This window comes from Tachyglossus aculeatus, chromosome 20, assembly GCF_015852505.1.
Source record: "Tachyglossus aculeatus isolate mTacAcu1 chromosome 20, mTacAcu1.pri, whole genome shotgun sequence".
Taxonomy (NCBI): Eukaryota; Metazoa; Chordata; class Mammalia; order Monotremata; family Tachyglossidae; genus Tachyglossus; species Tachyglossus aculeatus.
The window spans coordinates 6,355,411-6,373,578 of record NC_052085.1 but is presented as its reverse complement, the minus strand read 5'-3'; the positions used below and the strand labels follow the sequence as shown (position 1 = coordinate 6,373,578).

At 43.8% G+C, this 18,168-nt stretch overlaps 1 protein-coding gene across 1 annotated transcript in view; it reads left to right on the top strand.

Annotated features, from left to right (window-relative positions):
* The first annotated feature begins 2,840 nt into the window (after positions 1-2,840).
* Positions 2,841-18,168, top strand: part of SPART (spartin) — a 110,539-nt gene continuing 95,211 nt past the window's right edge. The window contains exon 1 of the mRNA XM_038761571.1: positions 2,841-2,889. The gene's annotated coding sequence lies outside the window, so the exon portion shown is untranslated. The remainder of the gene's footprint in view (positions 2,890-18,168) is intronic.

Sequence of the window (18,168 nt, the reverse complement as noted above, 5' to 3'; positions counted from 1 at the left end):
TTCCCCATACCCACCCCCAAATTCCGAGGAAATTCTAATTACAGAGAAGTACATAACTACTGTGGGGCTCAGGGTGGGGTGAATATCAAGGGTACAGGTGATGCAGAAGGGAGAGAGAACAGGGGAAATAAAGTCTTAGTCTTGGAAGGCCTCTTGGAGGAGATGTGATTTTAGTAAGTCTTTGAAGGACGGAAAAGTGGTGGTCTGTTAGGATAGGGGAGGAAGTTCCAGGACAGAGGGAGGATGTGGGTAGGGGGTCGGCAGTGAAATAGAGAAGATCGCGGTACAGTGAGTAGGTTGACATTAGGGGAACCAAGTGTGCAGGCTAGTTTGTAGTAAGCAGTCAGCAAGATAAGGTAGGAGTGGGCAAGCTGACTGCTTTAAAGCCAATGTAAAGGCATTTCTGTTTGATGTGTTGGTGGATGGACAACCCCTGGAGGTTTTCAAGGATTGGGGAGACATGGGCAGAAGAGATGTTTAAGCAAAAACGATTCGAGCAGCTGAGTGAAGTACGAACTGGAGTGGGGAGAGACAGGAGGTAGGGAATTCAGTGAGGAGGCTGATGATGTAATCAAGGATATGATAATTGCTTGAATCGGTTTAGAAGCAGAGTGGAAAGAGGAAAAGGCAGATTTTAGTGATGCCGTGAAGGTAGAACTGACAGGATTTGGTGACAGATTGAATATGAGGGTTAAATGGGAGAGTGGCACACACACATGACATGTGGAGGCATGGCAGAATAGGTGTTTAGAATTACTTCCCAATAGTCATTTTAAAATAAAACTTTTATTGAAACTCACATTGCCAAATACTGAAAGCAAACCACTCTATATTAGGCAGTGGGGGAACAGTGCATTCTTTGAGTATAGAAATGTCAAGGTTGCTTTTTGTTTCTGTTTCCATATGTCACAATCAATGGTGTTATTGCCCTGGATTTAGTCCTCTGAAGAGGTAGAGCTCAAAAGCAGTTTCAGAATATCTTTATAATCTCTCCATTTGGAAAGCTGAAATGATTCCCCGAACAGCAGTGACTGCAGGTTAGCAATCTGAGATGATAATGCCGAAATTTTCTACCCCTAATATTTTGAGGGCCCTGTGTCATGATTTGGTGATGATGATGATGATAATGATGATGGCATTTGTTAAGCGCTTACTATGTGCCAAGCACTGCTCTAAGCACTGGGGTAGGTACAAGGTAATTAAATTGTCCCACGTGGGGCTCACAGTCTTAATCCCCATTTTACAGATGAGGTAACTGGGGCACAGAGAAGTCAAGAGACTTGCCCAGAGTCACCCAGCTTGTCAGTGGTAGAGCCGGGATTAAAACCCACGACCTCTGACTCCCAAACCCAGGCTCTTTCCACTATGCCATACTTCTTCTCTATGGGGGCCTTACTATCCATATAATCCAGTTACTTAAAATATCCAGGTAAAATTCCAGTGGAGTGACAAGATTAGCCTAGTAGTAGTTTGTTTAGAGAGAAAAGGGTAGATTTTAGCCATGTTGGGAAGGTAGAACCGACGGATTTGGTGACAGATCGAATATGTGAGTAGCACGAGAGAGTGGCAGACTGAGGCATGGCAGGAGAGAGATATTTACAATTGCTTCCCAATAGTGAGAAGTGAACTACTTTGTGTTCAGACTCCTGATCCAAAGGTAATGATGATGATTCCCTGCCTTGGCTCTAACATTTACTGGAGAGATGTGTTAGATGTAGTGACCTCAAGATGCCATGATGCCCAGTGAATTGTTTGTTGGAATAAAATCTATGATCTTCTACCCTGTGCAAAAATCCTCCCAAGGTTTCCAGGTACTGCAGGAAATCATTTTGTTTCCTGTCGTTGCTTTCACTTGGGCGTTTAGATCATGAGTCTCCCCAGAGGCAGGAAATGGGTCTGATTTCCATCTGGGTATTCTTTCCCAATGCTTATTACAGTGCCCTGCACACAGTAAGCACTTAATAAATGCGACTACTACTACTGCTTTATAAAGGTGCTGAAAGATACATGAAGTACAGTGTATTGACTTAGTAATTTCCTCCATCACTGCAGCGACCTGCTGTATGCAGAAATCTCCAGGCAAACATTGAGGAGAAGAAAGGGACAAAAATTAAAGTAGCTCTGCATCCAAAGGTCAGTACCAGTTCTCATACAGCTAGGTGCATATGACTACATTCTGTTGCATAAAACTCTGTAGGCAAGGGATTTAGGTCCTCATTCTCCTTCTCAAAAACTCCATGGCTTCACCCGGGCAGCTAATAGAGCAGAGATGTCTCTCAGCACTCCAGATATGTTGACTGGACGATACCCACAGATTTCTCTGCACCAGACACCAGTGTCTCGGAGACTGCCGTGGTATTTCGATCCATATTTTGCCTCTTCCAGGAAAATAAAATCACTCACTTAAGCCAAATAAATGGCACACTATAAATAACGCAAGCTGCTCTATCCATTTGGGCAAGAGCATGATATTATTTGAACTGTCAATCATCCGCGTTCGGGAGAAGCCTCCAAACTGACATCACTCGAGAAACAAAGTTTTCTCTGAGAGTTAGAAAGGATGTATGGGAGTTCAGTTTCCACTCCTTTCTTGCTGCCCTCTGGGGAGAAAGCGCAGAGCCGGGAAGAGTTGGTGATACATCCCAAGTACCTCCTTCCTCACCTCCAACTCCCTTCCTCCCACCACTCATTACTGCTCATCCTCTCCGGGAAAACAGACCACTTGGCTAACGGACTCGTACGTTTAAAAATCATGTTCAGTATTATTCAAATGTAATGCCAGTGACTGTGCTGTCCAGTTCAGCCTCTCTCTCATCCTTATTCCTCTGCAGGGGATTTGAGGACCTTACCTTTCACGCCCATTCCATGTTCCCAAGAGTGGTGTACACAGTAAGTGGCCAATCCGTGCATTTTTATTCATATTGATTTCTATATGCTGCTATTTAAGGACTTTTATTTGTTCATTTACATAGTCTTTCCATTCTCTTCTATCTGAACATGAGTGTATGCATCTTCCCCAGGTTCTTTAGTCAGGAATTGTTTCTATTTGTTTTGTACTATGCCAAGCACTTTGTACAGTGTTCTGCATACAGTAGGTAGCCAGTAAGTACTCTAGATTGATAGCTTGGTGCCTAAAGTTAGTTTTGTCCTTTGCAGTGCTGACCCAGATTTTTCCACTGGAATATTCCTCCTACAAGTACACGCAAATCACAGGGAGAAATTCTGCTCCTCTCACATCAGCTCCCTACTGACTTCTGTTTTTATTTTGTATATTGTCCTTGTCCCTTATGCTGTTGTAATGTTTTAGTATTTCACTGCTCCCAATGAGTGCTTCTCCAGTCCTCGTCCCTGCTCCCTTTGCCCCCCTGCCAACATCTGTATTCCTTTATTGTGAGGTCCCTGTCCAATTCCCACCTATATGTGTTTAGTACAGTGCTCTTCACACAATTAACACTTACTCCTACTAGTAGTAGACACCCCTTGCAGGCTCAGCCATGGCTCACTGTGAGTACTGTGAGGAGGGTGGTGGAAGCCAAATCTTTCTGGCCCAACTTTTCTTCAGCTGGGAAAGTACCTGGGAAAAAGATGACAGATTATTGCTGCCCTACCATTTGAATCCCCAGGAAAAAAGGAGCAGTTAAGATGACTTAGCTCTCTGCTGCTATTTAGTAGATGGTGAAGGAAATCCATCACGATTACCCTCCTGGGTTCAGAAATAGTGAATTATTAGTGGCAAACAAGTCAAGGAGCAGAGTTGGCCCTATTCTGCCACAAAGCAGAAATGTTCAAAGTTCCTACACCTTACAGATTGTCAGCTCCTTGAAGGCAGGAGTCATGTCTATCAACTGTATTGTACTCTCCCAAGTGCTTAGTACAATGCTCTGCACACAACACTCAATACCACTGGTTGATTGATATCAGTACGTTTCAGAATCTTAGGCATTCAGGCTCTGAACATGATTTTAATCAATAGATCAAACAACTGAGCGCCTTGTTAAGCGCTTGGGGGAGTTCCACAGAAACAAATGACACAGCGTCTGCCCTAATAAGGGGAGATAGACTTGTTACTTACAAATAATAGGGCCAGCAGGAGGAACAAGAACATAGCAGGTGGTAGCATGAGTATATGGCAACCACATAACTGAATAAATAATTGCAAGCACATTTGAATATGCATGAGGGCTGCCAGTGGCTCTAAAGGCTTATGTCTCACAGTCCTGTTGAGTTGCCTTGTCTTGGAGGTGTTAGGAATTATTCAGGGAGGGCTTCTTGAAAGAGGAGGGATTTTAGAGGGGCATATTCCTCTTACACAGATTTGTCACCTCGGTTTGTAGACCGTGATTAGTGAACATCACAAAGAGTCCAGCAGCAGCAATCACAGGAATGTGAATTTGAGATTTCAATAGCTGTGGGTGTGTCTGTGCACCTTGAGTGTTTATCCCATTTCCTCGAATACTCTTAGAGAAAAGTGACTGAAATGTTCTTTGGGCCGCAGGCACAGGTAAGGGAGAATCACGGGGCAGTGGTTTTTTTGTTGCAGAGCTGTATTAGTTGACAGGACAGACCCAGGATGATGCAGCCTTTCAGATCATTTAGCATAATTAGTAATTAATTAATCAGTGGCATTTCTTGAGCATTTACCATGTGCAGAGCACCATACCAAGTGCTTAGGGGAATATAGTACAATAAAGGCGGTAGACACAATTCCTACCCTCAAGGAGCTTACAGTCTGATTGGGGCAAATTCATTCACATCATGCCAATAACTCTGACTTAATAATAATAATAATTATGGTATTTGTTAAGCATTTACTATGTGCCAAGCACTGTTCTAAGCACCGGGGTAGATATAAGGTAATCAGGTTGGACACAGTCTCTGTCCCACATGGGGCTCAAAGTCTTACTCCCCATTTTGCAGATGAGGTAGCTGAGGCACAGAGAAGTGAAGTGACTTGCCCAAGGTCACATAACAGACAAGTGGCAGAACCAGGATTAGAACCCGTGTTCTTCTGAGTCCCAGGCCTGTGTTCTATCCACTACACCATATTGCTTCTCACTTCAGTTATGCGTATTTATTCACATCCAAATGATAGCTGACTCTCATTCTTCTCTGCTCTGTTTCATCCAAGAGCAAAGAACATGATAAAGTTTGGGATCCAAATGATTGTTTTGAGCTTTTTCATGATTAATAGACATCTTTATTGGCAAATGGCACCAACACAAGCAATGTCTGCAAGGCACTACTCTCAGTCAGTCTGTCAGTGGTGTTTACTGAGCATTTACTCTGTGCAGAGCACTGTACTAAGCGCTTGGGAGAGTACATTATAACTCTCCCAATATATAGCGCTTAATAAATGCCATCATTATTATTATAATGGAGTTGGTAGCCGTGTTCCCTGCCCGCAACGAGCTTAAAGTCTAGAAGGACTGAGTATGTTCACATGGAAGGTGGGAGACAGAGTGGAGACACGACAGTGGTGGACAAGGATAGGTGTTCAAATTGCTGTATTCTTCCTGGTTTTAGCTCCCAGCCCCTCACTGCACCCCCACAATGGCTGAACACAAATTCAGTGGGAGAGAACAGGCTACTGAAAGTCTTTCCAAGTGAGCGTAGGTCCTCCCACGGTGATCTCAGCGTGGACAGGTGGGACAAGAGGATAGCCAGCAAAAGTTCTTCTCCAGGGTCAACTTGTTGGCCTCCTTGTGCCCCTGTCCAGCCTCTTCCCTTGTTCTCTGCGTAAAGAGCTGGGGTGGCGTTGCCAGCTAAGGACTGGGCCTGCTGTTTTGGATCCAGCTGGGTGCTTTGCAGCCTGATGCCGGGCTGCTCAGTGTAAGAGAGAGCTGGTGATGGTGGCCTAAAGCAATGGTCACAGGGTTCAGACTGTGGTGGTGCCCCAGTTTCTCTGGAGGGACTTCCTGCCCCTACTCCATTAGGATAGTGAAGCAGCCAGTGAAGGACCATGCCAAAGTGACCATTTAAGGATGATAATAATATTTGTTAAGGGCACACAGTAAGCACTCTGCTAAGCACTACAGTCAGATCAGATACAGTCCCTGCCTCACATTGGTATCACGGCCTCAGCAGGAGGGAGACTGGCATTTAATCCCCATTTTACTGATGAGGAAACTGAAACAGCGAGACAATAAGTGATTTGCCCAACCAGCCAGGAGTAGAACCTAACAGCCTCCAGACCTGTGCTCTTTCCACCAAGCCACTCTACTCATTTCACTGGCGTCAACCTTGCCAGGTAGGGGTGATGCCTTCCTGAAGGCCTCCTTTTTTTTTATCCAACTCACCTCATGGCAGTTTCAAAGTTTCCCAGAGCTGTCCTGGGCTTCAGGGTGGTCAATCTCCAAAGCTTTCTGTCATGGTTTCTATACAGCTATTTGTTGCTAAGCGTTTTGCTGTTGGCGCAGATGTATCTCTTAATGTGAAATGGCTCCCCGGAGAAGCTGGTGAGGCATCTGCCTTTTGTTCCTACATAAATCTTAATCGTCTGAAGCAGATTAAGCACAGAACTTGGGCCTTCCTAGTCTGCCATGGGCCATCAGCTTTACCCAAGGACTCGCAGTCACGAGCCCAGCTGCCTTTGGAGTTGTTTCTGAAGAGGAGACCGTCAGGATTATGACGCCAGTTCTTCTGGCACCATGAAGTCCAAGATTTGTGGTTAAGTGGCATGCGGCTTACTCCCCTCTTGTTTGCTGCACTGAAAATACAGAACTTTACTTATTCTCATTTCTCTAATCCACCAACCCTGTCATTTAGCTGTAATACCAAAAGACTGACACCCTTTCTGGATGCAGATTTAGTAACAAAGAGCTCCCGTGAAGCTGTACGTTTCTCTTACGAAGCAGCCTGTAAAGTGCCATAGAAAATAACCAAAAGCAAATTATAGTCATCAGAATAAATGAGAGCGAAACAGAGAGCATCCTTCTTGTTATCATTTTTGCCTGCTTGCTAAATTGATGATTCACGAAATTTAAGAATTTATCTTGGCTTCTTATAAGACTAGAAATAACTTCTTTAGACCATAGGATTCATAAATCCTGACTCCTTGACATCTCGGTTCCAACAGCGCTTAGAACAGTGCTTTGCACATAGTAAGTGCTTAATAAATGCCATCATTATTATTATTATTATTATTAACTACAGAAAAGTAAGGTCTGAGAGAGAAACAGAAAGATGAGACCGAGATAGAGGGACCAGAGACCCCCACCGCCCCCTCCGAAACACACACCCTGGTGAGTCCAACCACAAAGCCTACTGAAGATAAGTAGCCTCTAAGACTAGTAGACCTTGTGACTAGTTAAGCCAGTTCTGACCTTTTCAGAGTGACTTTATTAGGGCTAGCAGAAATTAGGGGTTATTAGGGAAGCAGCATGGCCTAGTGGAAAGAGCATGGGCCTGAGAGTTAGAAGGACCTGGGTTCTAATTCCATCTCTGCCACCTGTCTGCTGTGGAACCTCCTCTGTGCCTCACTTACCTCATCTGTAAAATGGGGATTGAGACTGTGAGCCCCAGGTGGGACATGGACTGTGTCCAACCTGATTAACCTGTATCTATCCCAGCACTTAGAAGAGTGCTTGACACATGGTAAGTGCTTAACAGATGCCATCGTTATTAAGAAGACAGTGGAACCTCACCAAAGGAGGGGGAATAGGTGGGCTCGAGTCGGGGAGAAGAAGCTTGGGTCCCTATCCAATCCATCGATTATATTTGTTGCATTGGCTGCTGTGTGCACAGAACTCTACTCAGCATTTGGGAGACCACCCTAGAATTAATAGCCATGACCTCTGCCCTCAAGGAATTTCCCATCTAGCAGAGGGAGACAGACATTGAAATAATTTACAAGTAGGAGGACCAAGTTATGGACAGAAATGCTAAGGGTGATTGTGAATGCACAAGTGTATAGTTGGGTTCCCTTCAACCCTGCCACACAGTGAACTGTTACTATTCAGATGCCACTTGGGCAGCCTAGGCTGGAGAAAAGGATGAGGTGGCAGGGAACAGTGCTTGGCACATAGTAAGCTCTTAACAAATACCGTAATTATTATACACAAGATGAGCATAAAAGAGTTAACCCATGTACTTGAAGGTGGGAATCATGTCTACTAACTCTGTGATTCTAGCCACAAAAACAAAAGCATAAAAATAAAAAAAATCAAGAATGTTAAAATAAGTAGTTTAAGCAGTATAGTTTTTGTTTCATGCTTCGAGTGATTGGGAGCCTTTGGAGATATTTGAGGGGTAGAGTTATGGCCTGCAGTAGGCGTTGAAGAAAGAGGAGGATCTGTACTCCTGAAAGCATTTGGGCTGAAGGTGGGAGAGCCTGGAGAGGCTAACGATAATGGTATTTATTGAGCACTTGCATTTTGCTGAGCACTTGGCTGTAATTCAAACAAGGGAAGGTTTAGTCTTGTATCAGGGTAGTAATTATGAGGATGGGAGGGGATGGGGGAGATGAAATACCATTGAGGAATATTTTTGAGGCACATGAGAAAGAGGAATCCAAAAAGATGTCACCAAGATTGAGTTTGTGAGACTGGGAGGATAATGGTCGACTTGCCATCGAGAGGCAAGGTAGACAGAAGAGGTGATTTAGGAGAAGAGAGAGGAGTTCAGTTTTGAGTGCATTAAGTTTAAGGGGGCTGCAGGTCATCCAGGGAGGAAGCAATAACTGGCATTTGAATGTTTATGTCCTGAAAACAAGATTATAGAGCGAGTGAGAGGTCTGGGATGAAGTTTCAGATTTGGGAGTGGCAGTTGAAACTACGTGAGATGATTAAATCCCCGAGACATTGTAAAGGGAGAAGAGCAGATGACTCAGAGCATGGAGTTGAGGGGCATTTATATTTAAAGGGTGAGGAGTGGCAGCCAAGCCAGCTGAGGACAACGAGGAACAGTCAGGGAGGTAGGATGGAAACCGGGAGGTTACTGTGTCAGTAAAGTTTCTCTACAGTCCTTCTAGACTGAAACTTCATTATGGCCAGGGATCTCATCTACCAACTCTACTACGCTGTACTCTCCCAAGCAATTAGTATTGTGTCCTGCACTCAACTGATTGATTGATAGGAGGGGGAGAGTGATCAATAGTGCCAAGGATCAAAAAGGATTCACCCAGAGGAGAAGCCATTAGCTCAGCCAGAAAGAGGTGACTGGAAAAGTTAGGAAGAGGAGTCCTGGGGGAGTGAGAAGGGTGAAATCCAGACTGTAGTGGATGCAGAAGAGAACTGGAAATGAAGAAATGTTGGTGCATCCGAGATGCGCAGGCAAGAAAGGGAAAAGGAAGATGTAGCCTGGCCGGGCAGTGTGGTTGTTCGAGGATGTTGGGCAGAGAGGAAGGGGTTGGAGAAGGAAAAAATGAAGATAGCAGAGAGGAGAGGGGATTGGGATCAAGGAGTTTCAAGAAGGTTGGAGACAGGGTTCGGAGACACAGTAAGAGAGATTAGCTCTAAAGAGTAGGGAGAATCTGGAAGATCAGTTAGGATCTTAGTGTAACGTGAAAATGACTGTGTGAAGAAGCAATTATTTAAGCTCCTTTGAAGTGGCTCATTTTTCTTGTTCTATGTAATTATGGTAAAACTAATTCCTGCCCATTGCGAATTTAATGTATATTTTATGACTGCTGGGAAAACTAATGACACCTCAGTCATCATTAAGTGTTTGCATGTGTTCTGTGCAGAACTATCCATATAGAAGGATGACAGGTCATCCATTAGGTGTCCCGAATGAACGATCAGAGTGTTTGTGTATTTTTTAAGGCTTCAAATCCCCCAGGAGAAAATAAGTTTCTTACTTAAAGGATGGATGCTTCTCAAATGACGTTGCCACTTGTTCACCATCCAGGAATACCCTTTCCTCTATGGAAAATTTATTTTAAGCACTGATTCTTATATCTCCTGCTTCTTGGAGTGGGAGTAGAATATATCTCATAACAATAAAGCATATCAATGCAGGATATACAGTGTGGGATTAAAAACATAGAATAAATGTTTTTCTAAGCTTCAAGGGAATTTCATAATTCATTAGCTCTATATTATAGTGAAATAAAATGTGTAGTGGGCATTATATTAGGGAACTACAAGAAAGACTCTTGTCCACTGCACACTCTCTGCCTTGCACTGCCTGCCTTCCTCCTCTCCCAAATCATGAAAGGGAACCTCCAACCTATCATTGTTTGAAGACATGTTTATTTTGGAATCCACTGTCCAGCACAGGAAGTATGATCTATTGGAAAAACCATGGAACTGGGAGTCAGAGGACCTGGGTTCTAATTCCATCTTCGCCGCTTGCCTGCTGTATGACTTTGGGCAAGTCACATAACTTCTCTGTGTCTCAGTTTCCTCATCTCTAAGGTGGGAATTCAATACCTGTTCTACATCCTACTTAGACTGCGAGCCCTTTGTGGGACAAGGACTTTGTCCCACCTGATTTCCTTGTATCTACCCCATTGTTAGTAAGTGTCCAATAAATGCCACACTTATTTTTTTTGACTATCATCCATGACCATTAGCCATAGGAGAGAAAAAATTAGACAGTCTGGAAAGAAACTAGATTGAGGGTGAATTGGAATTTAAATGAACTCTCAGGATACCTGCATTCTCCAGGGGCCAAGGAGAAAAGAGCATCACTGATTACTCCAACTCTGTGCATCAGACTTTCCCAAGAGCTTAGGACAGTGTGCTGTACATAGTAAGCACTCAGCAAATATCATTGATAGATTTATCCCCCTTTCCTGCTCATGTGGATTCCTTGAGCCTGAAGGGTTTGCTCCTCTCCCTCTTTGCCTCTCAGGGAGCCCTACTAGTTCCTTCCCATACATGAAGGGAAGGATTGAATGTAGCACAGAATAGAGAGGATAATAATAGTGGTATGTACTAAGTGCTTCCAGAGTGCCCAATTAATGTGCTAAGTGCTGAGGTAAATGTTGGACACAGTCCAGTTGGACACAGTCCCTGTCCCACATGGGGCTCCCAATCTAAGAGGAAACGTGGATGCTCAATCTCCTCTTCTGATTGATCTTTAAAATACACATTCTCAGTTCCAGGACTGGTCCCTAATTGACAGTAACGATAATTGTCATGGGAAAGTAACGCAGTAGTGGAAGGGTTTTAGTGAGTACAATTAACTTTGATTCCACTGACATTTCACATGACATTTCTGTAATGCAGTAATAATTCTAGTATTTAAAACCTCTGCGCCTGGATTCCACAGGAAAAATAATAGTACCGATATGGTAGAGGGAGTGAGTATGGTTGACTGAGTGTGTGTACATTTATATAAAAGCAGCTTTTTAAAAACAGAAAATATTTGCCACATTATTTATCCGCTAGCAATCACAATAGGTAAGAAACAGATGGGCAAACTGGATTTCCTGAACTTATGTGATGCCAAGTCCTGAAAGCATATCAAATAAGCGATGAAAAATCAAAACTAACTGAACCTTGCAAATGCATGTAGATCAATAGCAAGTCACATAACTTGGTCCACCCCCAGTTGCTTTGAAGTTTTATAGAATCTCACTACAGAGAATAGAAAAATCATTGAATTCAAAGAGTTGAATCATTGAATTCCTTTACTGTTTCAAAATCCCTTGATGGATAGAGAACCCATGTAATGAAAAAGGGCTAGAGAAAAAGGGTATCTAACAGCCAGTAGTATTTATTGAGCACCTACTTTGTACAGAGCAGTGTACTAAGTGCTTGGCAGAGAACAACAGAATCAGTGGAAATAATCCTTGCCCTCAAGGAATTTACAATCAAGTGGGGGAGATGGGCACTAAAATAAACTATTGAAACCATCGGGGGTCACAGGTCAAGGTGAAGAGATGCAGTGACAGGGGCCACACAGTCAATCCTGGAAACGTAAGCCATCTCAGCCTAGGGCAGCAGCTGGGATGAACTCTCAGCCAGTGACCCTTTGGCTGGTCTACACTAGGCAACTAGCCAGAAAAATCCATTCAGCTGTACAACTCTCCTATGAGGCAGTGCAAATCCAATTTCACTCAACTCAGGCTAGAATTAATTTCCTCTTTTAGCAACCCAGTCATGTCAGCTCTTAGCCCATTTTGGTCAGGGAATGTGTCTACCAACTCTGTTAAGCTGTACTCTCAATTGCTTAGTATAGTACTCTGCACACAGTGAGCACTCAATAAATGTGATTGATTCAATCTGGTTGAATCTGGTTCTTTGTTACATACTTGGAGGCATATGGTCTGACTCAGTGGGGACCAGGGAAGTAACTACCCCCAAACCATTCTGAACTGGACACTACTCTATTTATTTATTACTCTATTTATTTATTTATTTTACTTGTACATATCTATTCTATTTATTTTATTTTGTTAGTATGTCTGGTTTTGTTCTCTGTCTCCCCCTTTTAGACTCTGAGCCCACTGTTGGGTAGGGACTGTCTCTATATGTTGCCAACTTGTACTTCCCAAGCGCTTAGTACAGTGCTCTGCACACAGTAAGCGCTCAATAAATACGATTGATGATGATGATGATGGACACCCAACCTCTCTCACCTTAAGTCTCTGAGACCTGAGAGTTTCCAGTCAGGGATGAAAAACCTCAAATAGCGGCTTTCTAGACCAGTCACTCTTTGAAACTTGTTCTCTCCCAATCAATCAATCAATCGATCGTATTTATTGAGCGCTTGTATGCAGAGCACTGTACTAAGCGCTTGGGAAGTACAAGTTGGCAACATATAGAGACAGTCCCTACCCAACAGTGTGTTACTGTGACCCAGTCACCATTCCCCTCCCTAAAATTCCTGCCTCCATTTTGCCCTCTCACTCAAAGTGAAAAGTTGGCACCAATGTCTGTAGGCATCAGTAATTACTTGTAGGTGACAACTCAGGCTCCTAAGCCATATTTCCTTACTCCAGTGATCAGGCTGTGTCAAGGGGAAGTGGTTTAGTGGCCTGAAATAGTGTGAATATTGTAGCTGGAGGGTTTGGATTTGGCTTGGTTATCCAGAGTTTTATCTCTTGCATGCATCAGTGGCTTGGTGCTTGGTCACACACTCCCTGATCTTGGGCAATGAAGGTATGATTTGTTCTCCAAATCATCTCCCTGGGTGTCACACTGTGAGAGAGGCATGCAAATGGAACGGTCCATTTTCCCCAAACACAAACATCACTCCATTTATTCTGTTGCATATTTCCAAAGAATATGCTTCTTGGGTTGCGTCGTCTCTCTCAGCCCCAAGCAAAGTCTCCTGCTAGCCCCTGGGAGCTTTAAAACCTTTCAGCTTGAAAGCTGCCCTCTTTTTGCATTCTGATCCTCTCAAGATCTAGTACTCCCTTGAAAGTTCCTCCAGCTTCCTAACCCACTCTCAGAAAATGTTCAAGGCCTTGTAGGGCTTTTTTGGAATTATTTGCAGGGCTACATTAATATCATTCTCTCCCCAAATGACTTCAAAACATGAGCTACACAAACACAGTGGAGTAAGGCACCCTCTTCACTCCAACCAATTATCAAATGTTTTGTACAGAGCATTGCACCCACTGGATACTCTGTTATTACTGCTATTATTAGGTGGGGAAGGGTCCTGAAATCTGTCTCCTCCCCACTCCAGGGCCTGCAATTCTCCTGCAATTCAATTATTTGATCACGTACCGAGAGTTAGAAAAGACGCCGCACTATTAGTATTTGATAGATGGTATGTCTTAGTGATCATCATGTATTTCCATCACACCTTTTAATTTTTTTTTTCTGATTGCTCAATTACTTGCTCCAAATCATGAAACATTAGTCGTCATCCTGCGGTCAGAGGTGCTGTAAGGGAGGATGAAGACAGATATCACAGCCTTGAACATTTAAACACTTTCCATTAAGGTGGCTGCTAAGTAGGTTGCTTGGGGAACATCGATCCCCGTAGTGCCCTTCAGGAACTATGTCTCAAGGTTGTGGCAAGGCTGCGTTAATGGGTTGGTGCAAAAGGGCACAGAATCCAACTTCCCAGGGAGAAGAGTCATCTATCATATTCATAAACAACAGATAGAGATGGATGAACAGGACTCTGGCCCCGAGGCAGAACCTTTAACGCTCTCCGTGCTGAATCTCTTCCCCTCCCACTCTTCCTCAGACATCTCCTGAAAGGGGAGCATTGAAACGCTTTAGTTCTAAACCAAGTATTGACTCTTCCTGCCTCTGCATTTTTCATCTTCTGGACAGCCCATTGAAGGCATTATCTCTTAATTTCCCTATACCCTGCTGGAAATCATAGCAGCTTTTCCCCATTTTCCTTGGCGAATAAAATTTAACAGGTCAAGCAGGAAACTTTTTTGGTACAGCTGTTACCATTATTATCGAGAATAATAATGTAATTTGTTGAACATTTATAAGATTACTAGCTTGGACACAGTCCCTGTTCCACATGGGACTCAGCCTAAAGGGGAGGGAAAACCAAAATTGAATCCCCACTTTGCAGGTGAGAAAACTGAGGCACAGAGAAGTTAAATGACTTCCCCGAGGTCACCGAGCCAGCAAGAAGCAGAGTCAGGATTAGAACCCATGTCTTCTGACCTTCAGGCACATGTTCTTTCCACTGGGCCATCTGTTTCTCCTCTGAGCTCTTCCCCATCTGAGTCAAAAAGAGAAGGTGTGTTTACAATTCACAAAGAAACCCATCCTGTTTACTCATTCTCCTTTCCAGCTCCTGCCCTTCAGCTGACGAAGCAGCAGGAGCAGTTTAGTAATCGATCTTGTGGAGTCTTTCACGATTCAAACCCCCACCCGATATGGCCCAGAGAGGAATGAATTAATCACTGCAGCCATAGACAAATACACGAGAAATGATGAAATTCAGTGAAGACTTCAGTCCCCATAGAGTTACAAAACTCCTTTGGATTGTTTCGCCAAGTAGCGAGAACAAGACAAATGTACCTCTTAAGGCACTATGCAGCCTGAAGGAACCAAATACACAGTATTTTTAGCGATGAAAAATGTTTAAAGTGGAGGGTGTTTTAAAGGGTGTTTGTCCACTAGATTGTAAACTCCTCCACTAAATTGTAAGATCCTTGAGGGCAGGGATAACCCCGTAGCAATCCTATTGTATTGCACTCTCCCAAGGGCCTAGAGCTCTGCAGGCATTAAGTGCTCAACAAGTACCACTGATTGATGCATACATTCTGCTGGGTCTTTAAATACAGAAATAACACATAGACTTTACAGGTGAAGTAACTGAGGCTCAGAGAAATTAAGTTACATAATAATAATAACAATGCATGGGGTGGGATTTTAGGAGGGCTTTGAAGCCGTGGAGAGGTGCAGTGAGATGGTTTATGGCTTTTAATAAAATAACAGGTAATGGTACTTTAGTAAGGAATGACCAGTGTGATCTCTTCCCTAGAAGAAGATATCTCTAAACTTAGGCAAACACTGTCAAGAATGTCATTGCCCTGGACCTAAACAGAGTTAGGTTTGCCATTAAAACAGAAATACCGAGACACTAATTCAGGGGATCAGGCATTTAGATATTTTCCCTTCCTTCTCTCCCTTTATACCTTCCTTCCCCTTGCCTTCATTTCCATGGCTTTCTCTCCACCGAGGAGATGGGGTGAACCCCTAGTGGAGGACAGTTATTTGGGGCAGGTCAACAAGATTAATAATTACATCTAGGCCCATGAGGTTTCCTACAGGACTTTATTTTCTATGAGGTCTGGGAGGTTTTTTTTCTTCTTTTGGCATTTGTTAAGCGCTTACTATGTGCCAGACACCACATTAAGCACTGAGATAAGCTAAGCTAATGAGGTTGGACTCACCTCATGTCCCACATGGGGCTCACAAGTCTTATCCCCATTCTACAGATGATAATAATGATGGTACTTGTTGAGCCCTTATTAAGTGCCAAGCACTGTTCTAAGTACTGGGGGAGGTGCAAGTTAATTAGGTTGGACAGAGTCCCTGTCCCACATGGGGCTCACACAGTTAATCTCCATTTTACAGATGAGGTAACTGAGGACCACAGAAGTTAAGTGACTTGCCCAAGGTCACATAGCAGACATGTGGCGGAGGCAGGAGTAGAACCCAGGTCCTTCTGACTCCAGGCCCGTGCTCTACCCAGCTAAGCCACGCTGCTATTGAGGCCCAGAGAAGTGAAGTGACTTACCTGAGGTCGTACAGCAGACAAGCGGCAGAGTTAGGATTAGAACCCAGGTCCTTCTGACTCCCAGCCCTGTGCTGTATCCACTAGGGCATGCTGCCTAGCCTTAAAGAAGAGTTGATTCTTCCCACAGTAAGTGGGTAAAATATGGCCTAGAGCCTCCAGCTGTTTGGTGAACGTTCAACTGGCTGCAGAGCCATGTAGTCCGGGGTTATCCCTAGATCTATGCAAGATTAGGGTGCTCCATATTCATTCATTCATTCAGTCATATTTATTGAGCACTTACTATATGCAGAACACTGTACTAGGTGCTTGAGGGATAACAACCAAGTCCTGAACTATTAAGTTGTAGTAGTGGCAGAAGCAGTAGTAGTAGGGGATAGAGCATGGGCCTGGGAATCAGAAGGACCTGGCTTCTAATTCTTATCATATTTATCCTATGGAAAAATGGATTTATCTTTTTAAATGTCCTTGTGTCTGCTGTTGGCAATGAAACCCAATGCACAAAACGTCTTGTAGAATCAAAAATGAAATTGAGGGTGCTGGTTCCCCTCTCAATGGAGGAGAAGGGTAGATTATGTGATTGTTGTACTAGTAGTAGTAATAATAGTATTAAGCAGTGCTGGCAGAAAGTACACAGGTGGGAATTAAGCATGGTTCCTAACCCTTGGAGGGGGGCTCACAATCTAAAAGTTTAAGTGGGGAGAAGAGATTGGAAACAGATACAATCAATCAATCACTTTTATTTATTGAGTGTTTACTTTGTGCAGGGCACTGTACTGAGACAACAGGAATGATGAAAAATTAAAACACAGCCCAGACAAGTAGACAAAATAGACTCAAAGTCTCAACAACGGTGGAGTCGGAGAGCACCCAGGATGAAGCCAGTAACCATGACCTTTGGGAGTTGGAGGGAAGCCCTGAGTGGGAGCAGCTTTCATCCCTGGCAGGGACCCCGGCCTTGGCAGGAGAGAAGGCGACCCCCAGAGATGTGAGGGAAAGCAGAGAGCAAGGTGCTTTCTTAGTTCACCTCCAAGCCATAATTACCATACAGTTGCAATGAGGCATAAGGCCCAATGGAGCGGTCTGTCCATCAGCTTTGAAGTTATGCCTGTTGCAGTTCAGGTTTGCTAAGTGTGACCTCGCTAGAGGACAGATGACAGTCAGATACATTAATCAATTTTCATTTGGGAGTTGAGGCGGGATGAAGCAGCAGCCGCATGTTCATTTACGCTAAAGAATCCTGCTGCATCATAATTTAAATCTCCTCACATAGCAGTGGGAGGGGGGATGGAAAGACTGATTTTGAGAAGTGGCCCAGCATTGTCTGGGAGCTGAGTATTGACTCACAGAGCTAAGCAAAAACAGCACTCTGCCAACAGCAGCTATAGCCCCAGTCAGAGAAGAGTTTATACAGATGCAGGGTTGGAGGGGCTGCAAAATTTCCATCACTCTTTTGCTAACACGTGTGCATGGGCATGCATGTCTGCATTCTTGCGAATATTTGAACGCAAGCTGCCCGGTTGTGCTTCCCTGTGCTTGAATTTGACTTTGTGTGTAATGTGGGATTGTGAAGAGAATCTAGGAAGAGCAAAAATACTGGAAAATGAGAGAAAGTGAAAAGGAAATAAAAAACTTAGAGAAGCAATTGTGAAGGAAAAATAAAAAGAAAAATAGGTGAAGAGAAAGGAGAAATGAAGGAAGGAGGAAAGGGAAGGGGCAAGGTTAGAACTGGTGCAAAGAAGGTGTACACTGCCATATTCAAAGATCAGAGACAGAATCCAAGTTTTTAGATATACACATTTTTTTTTTCCATGAAAAAAGTGTTCACAGTGTGACTTCATTTCCCTCTAGCCCAGGACTCTGTGGAGAAAATTGGGGAAAGGACTAGATAATTCCCCTCCCATTGAGTTCAGGCTTTATATCTTGCCTTTAAGCCTCACAATCCATCCCAAGTCACTGCTTAAGATTTCATGCCCACCCTCCTTGCCACCAAGTTCTACCCTCTGCCATCGCCTGTCAGCAGTCCACAGCTGTGCCAGGTTTTCGAGGTTGCGC